Source organism: Eurosta solidaginis, chromosome 1 (genome assembly GCF_040869045.1).
Source record: "Eurosta solidaginis isolate ZX-2024a chromosome 1, ASM4086904v1, whole genome shotgun sequence".
Classification (NCBI taxonomy): domain Eukaryota; kingdom Metazoa; phylum Arthropoda; class Insecta; order Diptera; family Tephritidae; genus Eurosta; species Eurosta solidaginis.
In genome coordinates, this window is record NC_090319.1 from 268,196,402 (window position 1) to 268,204,909 (window position 8,508).

Genomic DNA, 8,508 nt, shown 5'->3' on the forward strand with positions numbered 1-8,508 from the left:
TTCCAGGCCTTCCTTTTCTTTAATGCTGGTTTCACTCGCGAATTCTCTCATAATAGCCTCAACGAAGTCTCGTCTTGACTTTGTAGGTTTAAACACCGCAAATAGTTTCGAGTTTTCTAGATACATATTAGCATTGGCTTAGAGTGTATCTGACTAAATATTAAACTGTGAACTATATTTAAAAATACTATTCACTATATTTAAGTAAAGAGAATACTTAGTTCCTTAATCTCAAAAGACGAATGATAATGTGCATTGTATGATGGATAGCTTTATATACCTACTCAAATTATTAAAATGAATTTCAGGTACACAATTCGTAACTAAAAAAATGTATGTTGTTAACAAGTTCCAATAACAAAAATGACCTTACGGCCGTACTGAATTATATATACCTGCTCAGGCGCGTATTTATGCCCAAGGTTGTTTAACTTTATTTGATGTAAAAAGTGAAGTTGCAGCTGGACGCAGGTATACCTTATGAATTTAGGTGACTGAATATTTCACAAATAACTACTGTTAATTTGACGGACCACATATTTTAACATTTTTTTTCCCATCAAAGTTTTAAAAAGGGCATAAAAATAGGCATTTTATCGATATTCGAAAAGCATTTTTTTTTTGGTTTTAATCCTAAATTAAATTATCTTTAATCCCCATACAAGAAAACGACAACCGGCTGCCTTATTTACTAACAAAACCATTTTAAATACAACAAAAAAGAAGAAAAATTTCAAATTGTTGCCAATGTTGAAAATTGGCCAACTTTGAGCGGCTTACCTGCTAAACTATAATTTTGTGTCAAAAAACAGTTGTATATTCTTGATCCCTGGAAAATTCTCTATTAGAAACATGTATTAGATTTAGCGAACGCTTTCATGATTTTTTTGATTTTTTCCAATGCTTTAACGGCAGAGGCGCCACTGTGCGACGCTTCACATACGCCTTACTTTGACGAATTTGATGCTCAGGCACGAGACGTTGTTTCAATAGGCAAATGGTGAATGGTGAATGGGCCCACGAACCTACTTGTAGTCACACCACAGGAAAGTCTTGCAAAGTATTAGTAAAAACATAAATTAGCGCGCTCCGCCTACTACCCCAAAAGTCATCGGGTCAAGTCGCGGGCAAAGCTACATCAAAAATTTAGAAAACAGTTCTTTCAACTAGAGAAAGGATTTTCCACCACTGCAGTTGTTTGGCAAATACTTCGCTGGCGTTCGCAGTTGGCATAAAACATATAGGTCTCGAACCGCCAATTGGTAGGAAGAATTTAAAAATAGCAGGAAGTAAAATCGCGGCAATTTTAAACTTTTTTCTATAAAACTTTGAACCTGTTCGTCGTATTTGGTGAAGATTTACAAAGTTTCAAAGAGGAAAACATGAAAAAATAGACCTTGCAATGTATGTGCAACCCTTGTGAACTCTGTTCCTCAAACGGATCTATCTGCTATCTAACAGCCTGTGTTTGTTGATATATAGATAAAACATGCGACTTTCTAGGTATGACTTTTGCTGCAACGGCAGGGGCGATATGATTTAGAGTATCTTAATTTTTTTTTATGTGTTAGCATATTTGGTAGACGTGGTGTGTGGGAATGTTATACTTTATGGCGGATTTCAGAACGTCAGTATGGGGGAAGTGTAGACGTTTATTGTTATCGGAGTGTTACCGATTTCTTATCGCACAATCATTGATTCGTTATCGAAAAATTATCGGTTAAGCATCATAAAGCTATCAATTTGTTATCAGAAGATTACCGATATTATGTCGACAAACTATCGGATAAAATGGTAATTTATTGATTATTTATTAAAAGCTTATCGATATCTTACCAAACTCTAATCGAAAAATTATCGATATGTCGATATCGATTTGTTTTCCAAGTGTTGTCAATTTATTATCGAAAATTTACCGACAATTTATCAAAAAGCCACCAATACTTTATATAAAATGTATCGATTATGTATCGACAAGCTATCGATTTGTTTTTTATGTATTACCAATTTGTTATCGATTTTTATGGAAAATTTATTAATTTCTTATAATTCTGTTTCTATTCTGTTATCAGCGTATTATCGATTTGCAATCAAAAAGTTACCGATTTGTTTTCAAACAGTTGTCGATTTGTTATCAAAAGGTTACCGATCCGCTATCAACAATTTATCGATATGTTATCATAAAGTTATCGATTTGTTATGAAATTTACGATTTTCTATAGAAGATTTACCAATTTGTTGTCGGCGTGTTATCAGTTCATTATTGACTACATATCGCTATGCTATAAGACAGATACCGATAAAACTTCAATATAAAATCGATGAACATACATAACAAGCCGAAAATAAACTAATAAGAAGACAATGGCTTGGCGATAAAAATCCGCTAACTCGACGAAAATTTCACTACCGATAATAAGTCGATAATAAAACAACGAATTTTCGGTATCGTTTGTTACCTATAAGAAGACGACGAAGCTCCTCTGAAATCTTAGAGGAATCATGTACAACTAGCAACCCAATTGACTGTCTTTAAAAAATAATATAAATATTAGTGCTACCGCTTAAAAAAACTAAATTACCACCCTCTCAATCCAAATGCTTAAATCCACAATAGCAAAATTAATTACATACATATTAACCTACTTCAATTAGATTCTTATTTCCAAAGCATATGAGTTAATAGCAGTTATTACTGTTTAAAAAAATATATATATTTTTGTGCTATAATCTAAAGTAACCAATAACAAGTAAAGGTGTCTAAGTTCGGGTATAACCGAACATTATATACACAGCGTATTTCATTTCAGATAAATTACTTTTCTACATAACACGTGGCACCGCCCGTTTAAAAGAAAAATGTCTCCGCATTTCCTCTTACAGAAAAACCTGATAAGTGAAAGATCATTCATTTAAAACATTTGTAAATGTATGTAAATTTTTCTTCGAGTTTTGGCACACGAAGCATAGAAAATTGCTTAGTCATAAAAGAGGCGGCGCCACGCCCATTTTTGTAAATTTAAAGTTTTTCCTATTTATTGTTATAAACCCACTTGCGAAATGAAATACCATTGATATAAAGCTCTTTTTTTGCAAATATATAGCTTATTTTATTCGTCCACGACCCTTTTAAAAATCTTGTATATAAAAGTGGGCGTGGTCCTCAACCGATTTCGTTAATTTTTCTTCAAAGCATTCCTTATAGTACAGGCAACCTCTCTGCCGAATTTTGTTACGGTAGGTTTAACGATTTTTTATTTATGATCAGTACTATTTGTAAAATTGATTTTATCACAAGTGGACAGTGCCACGGCCATTTACAAATTTTTTTTTCAAATTTTTATCATGAGTCTCAATATCAGTCCACACGTCAAATTTCAACATTTCATGTGTATTATTTACTAAATAATCAGATTTTTGTGTTTTCCTATATGCTATATCTATAAAAAGTGGGCGTGGTTATCATCCGATTTCGCTCATTTTCAATACCAATATATTCTGGGTCTAGATAAGCTCGTGGACTAAATTTGGTGAAGATATCTCAATATTTAACGGGCAGACGGACAATTTTTTTTCGATACTGATGATTTTGATAATTGGGAGTCTATATCTATCTCGATTCCTTTATACCTGTACAACCAACCGTTATCTAATCAAAGTTAATATACTCTGTGTGCAAAGCACGCTGAGTATAAAAACTTAATGAGCGTCGATTAAGAATTTGCCATGATCCTCGAGGGAATTAAGTAACCAAAGGAACCTGAGTAAATTAATAAATATAAGCGTTGAGAGGATACTCGTACCAAATAAAGAAGAAAATTATGATTAAATGAAATCGTGCGCTCATGTGGCAGCTAATGAAATGGTCAAACTTTTTGCAGCATGCGAGAATTTACACGTTACTCAGTACATACGTTAGTGTTGTTTTTGTTTTAGTATTTTATATATATTCCTTTGTCTGTGAGCATAAACGTCTGTGAAGACGAATGGAATCCAAATATTCGTATGAATAAAGTACACGGTCAGTTCGCCTCCCAAATATGTACATATGTAAGTTCATATATTCCTAGCAAAAAATTTGAATCTTATAAAAGGCTTATTTCATATGGACAAAAAGCCTTATGGTATCAAGCCTTAATTTTTAAAGGAATATTAGTTGTATTACGTATTCCTACTAATACGCCTTATTGTCCCAAATTTATCTCATCAGGCATACGGATTATCTGAAAGATAACGTTATGCATGTAGCTTATAGCCTATATAAAATAAGGCTTATATAAGAAATTATTATAAGCCATAAGGTAGAATATTATAACCTTATTATAAAGCTTATGGACCAAATCAAATAAGACTTACATTATGCCTTTTGTTGCTACTTGCTGTATTAGGTCCTTTTATATAAGGCTTATAACCCACTAAAAATCAGTCTTACATATGAGGTTATAATAAGGTAATGCATCAAGTACATTAACCTCATTATAAGCTTTAAGAACCAAGAATAGTATGCCATAAGAAAAACAAGTAAGGAAGGCTAAGTTATGGTGTAACCGAACATTACATACTCAGTTGAGAGCTGTGGAGACAAAGTAAGGGAAAATCACCATGTTGTAAAAAGAACCTAGGGTAACCCTGGAATGTGTTTGTATGACATGTGTATCAAATGGAAGATATTAAAGAGTATTTTAAGTCAAATTAAAGGTATTAATGAGGGTTTTAAAAGGGAATGGCCCTTAGTTCTATATGTGGACGCCTTTTCGAGATATCACCATAAACGTGGACCAGGGGTGACTCTAGAATGTGTTTGTACGATACGGGTATCAAATTAAAGGTATTAATGAGGGCTTTAAAAGGGAGTGGGCCTTAGTTCTATAGGTGGATGCCTTTTCGAGATATCGCCAAAAAGGTGGGACAGGGGTGACTCTAGAATTTTTTTGTACGATATGGGTATCAAATGAAAGGTGTTAATGAGTATTTGAAAAAAAAGTGGGCCTTAGTTCTATATGCGGACGCCTTTTCGAGATATAACCATAAACGTGGACCAGGGGTGACTCTAGAATGTGTTTGTACGATATGGGTATCAAATGAAAGGTGTTAATGAGTATTTTAAAAGGGAGTGGGCCTTAGTTCTATAGGTGGACGCCTTTTCGGTATAACGTTATAAAAGTGGACCAGGTTAGACTCTAGAATGTGTTTGTACGATATGGGTATCAAATGTAAGGTGTTAATAAGTGTTTTAAAACGGAGTGGGCCTTAGTTCTATGGGTGGACGCTTTTCGTGATATCGCCATAAACGTGGACCAGGGGTAACTCTCGAATGCGTTTGTACAATATGGGTATCAAACGAAAGGTGTTAATAAGTGTTTTAAAAGGGGGTGGGCCTTAGTTCTATGGGTGGACGCCTTTTCGTGATATCGTTATAAAAGTGGACCAGGTTTGACTCTAGAATGCGTTTGTACAATATGGGTATCAAACGAAAGGTGTTAATAAGTGTTTTAAAAGGGGTGGGCCTTAGTTCTATGGGTGGACGCCTTTTCGTGATATCGCCATAAACGTGGACCAGGGGTGACTCTAGAATGCGTTTGTACAATATAGGTATCAAATGAAAAGTTTTAATGAGTATTTTAAAAGGGCGTGGGCCTTAGTTCTATAGGTGGACGCCTTTTCGAGATATCGTTATAAAAGTGGACCAGGTTTGACTCTAGAATGCGTTTGTAAAATATGGGTATCAAATGAAAAGTTTTAATGAGTATTTTAAAAGGGCGTGGGCCTTAGTTCTATAGGTGGACGCCTTTTCGAGATATCGCCATAAAGGTGGAACAGGGGTGACTCTAGAATTTTTTTGTACAATATGGGTATCAAATGAAAGGCGTTAATGAGTATTTTAAAAGGGATGGGCCTTAGTTCTATAGGTGGACGCCTTTTCAAGATATCGCCATAAAGGTGGACCAGGGGTGACTCTAGAATTTGTTTGTACGATATGGGTATCAAATTAAAGGTATTAATGAGTGTTTTAAAAGGGAATGGCCCTTAGTTGTATATGTGAAGGCTTTTTCGAGATATTGACCAAAATGTGGACCAGGGTGATCCAGAAAATCATCTGTTGGGTACCGCTAATTTATTTATATATGTAATACCACGAACAGTATTCCTTCCAAAATTCCAAGGGCTTTTGATTTCGCCCTGCAAAACTTTTTCATTTTCTTCTACTTAATATGGCAGGTGTCACACCCATTTTATCAAGTTTTTTTCTAAAGTTATATTTTGCGTTAATAGACCAATACAATTACCATGTTTCATTCCTTTTTTCGTATTTGGTATATAATTATGGCATTTTTTCATTTTTCGTAATTTTCGATATCCAAAAAGTGGGCGTGGTCATAGTCGGATTTCGGCCATTTTTTACACCAATACAAAGTGAGTTCAGATAAGTATGTGAACTGAGTTTAGTGAAGATATATCGATTTTTGCTCAAGTTATCGTGTTAACGGCCGAGCGGAAGGACAGACGGTCTACTGTGTATAAAAACTGGGCATGGCTTCAACCGATTTCGCCATTTTCCACAGAAAACAGTTATCGTCATAGAATCTAAGCCTCTACCAAATTTCACAAGGATTGGTAAATTTTTGTTCGACTTATGGCATTCAAAGTATCCTAGACAAAATAAATGAAAAACGGCCGAGCCACGCCAATTTTGAACATTTTTTTATATTTGTATTTTGTTGCGACATATCATTACTGGGGTTGAATGTTGACATAATTTACTTTTATTCTGTAAAGATATTAACTTTTCTTTTAAAATTTGAATTTAAAAAAATTTTTTTTAAAAAGTGGACGTGGTCGTTCTCCGATTTTGCTAATTTTTATTAGGCATACATATGGTAATAGGAGTAACGTTCCTGCCAAATTTCATCATGATATCTTCAACGACTGCGAAATTACAGCTTGCAAAACTTCTAAATTACCTTCTTTTAAAAGTGTGCGGTGCTACGACCATTGTCCAAAATTTTACTAGTTTTCTATTCTACGTCATAAGGTAACTCACCTACCAAGTTTCATTGCTTAATCCGTATTTGGTAATGAATTATCGCACTTTTTCGGTTTTTCGAAATTTTCAATATCGAAAAAGTGGGCGTGATTATTGTCTGATATCGTTCTTTTTAAATAGCGATCTGAGATGAGTACCCAGGAACCTACATACCAAATTTCATCAAGATAACTCAAAATTTACTCAAGTTGTCGTGTTAACGGACAGACGGACGGACGGACGGACGGACATGGCTCAATCGAATTTTTTTTCGATACTGATGATTTTGATATATGGAAGTCTATATATATCTCGATTCCTTTATACCTGTACAACCAACCGTTATCCAATCAAAGTTAATATACTCTGTGAGCTCTGCTCAACTGAGTATAATAAGAAGAGAGTCAATTTCCTTAAAAGTATTACGAAAATTTATCGACTATAGCTCGGTTCTGCTTTTCATGTATCTATCCTCTAAGTTTACGCAATATTCTTTTTTTCGTTTACCTGAGGGATACGGCTTATTTGTAGCGTAAATATGCCTAAAATAAGGCGTTAGTATGAGGTGGCTACCGTGGTGCGGTGGTAGCTTGCCCCGCCTACCACACCTAAAATCCAGGGTTCAATTCCTGTGCAAAGAACATCAAAAATTTAGAAACAAGTTTTTTTCAATTAGAAAAGAAAAAAGTTTCCAAAGTGGGGTCACCCCTCGACAATGATTTTGCAAATACTTCGAATGTATCTCTGCCATGAAAAGCTTCTCAGTGAAAACTCATCTGCCTTGCAGATGACGTTCGGAATACATGTACTGCCATTCGTAAAACATGTAGGTTCCGTCCAGCCAATTTTAAATAAAAATCAGAAGGAGCACGACTCGAATTGGGAGAGAAGTTCGACCTTAAATCTCTTCGGAGGATATTACGCCTTGTATTTATATTTATTTTTAATATAAGACGTATGATGTATTTTTTTTAGGTTATTCTGAGATCTGGCTGTCAGAAGTGAAACCATCTTATTGCTTACCACCGCTTATGCCAGTTTCTGCTGGGTATGTATAAACACATTCATGCACTCATATAAATAAACGCTGATATTCCGACAGACGATGACTAAAATGTTCAGAATTTGACTTGCAACAGCAACTGTTGCATTGCCACCTTTTACCCGCCCTTTCGTTCATCAGTGTGCCTTTATTTAGAATTTTCTTAATTCTGGTTTGTAGTAAGCTGTCAAAATGTGTGGGCTGGCGTGTGTGTCTGTGTAAGTTTGGGGACCAAGTTAGTTTTTTTTTGTTTTTTTAATGTGATTATGTTATCATTTGCCTTTTTCAGTACGTGGGTGGGTGCTAGAATTTTATAAATTATAGGTAATTTGGGTTGAGTGTTTGAATGTGCGCTTGATTAAGATAACACGGAAGAAAATAACCATAAAATTTAGTGCTAAGGGGAGAAAACGAGCTATAAAGTGGGACAAAATTAGAAGGT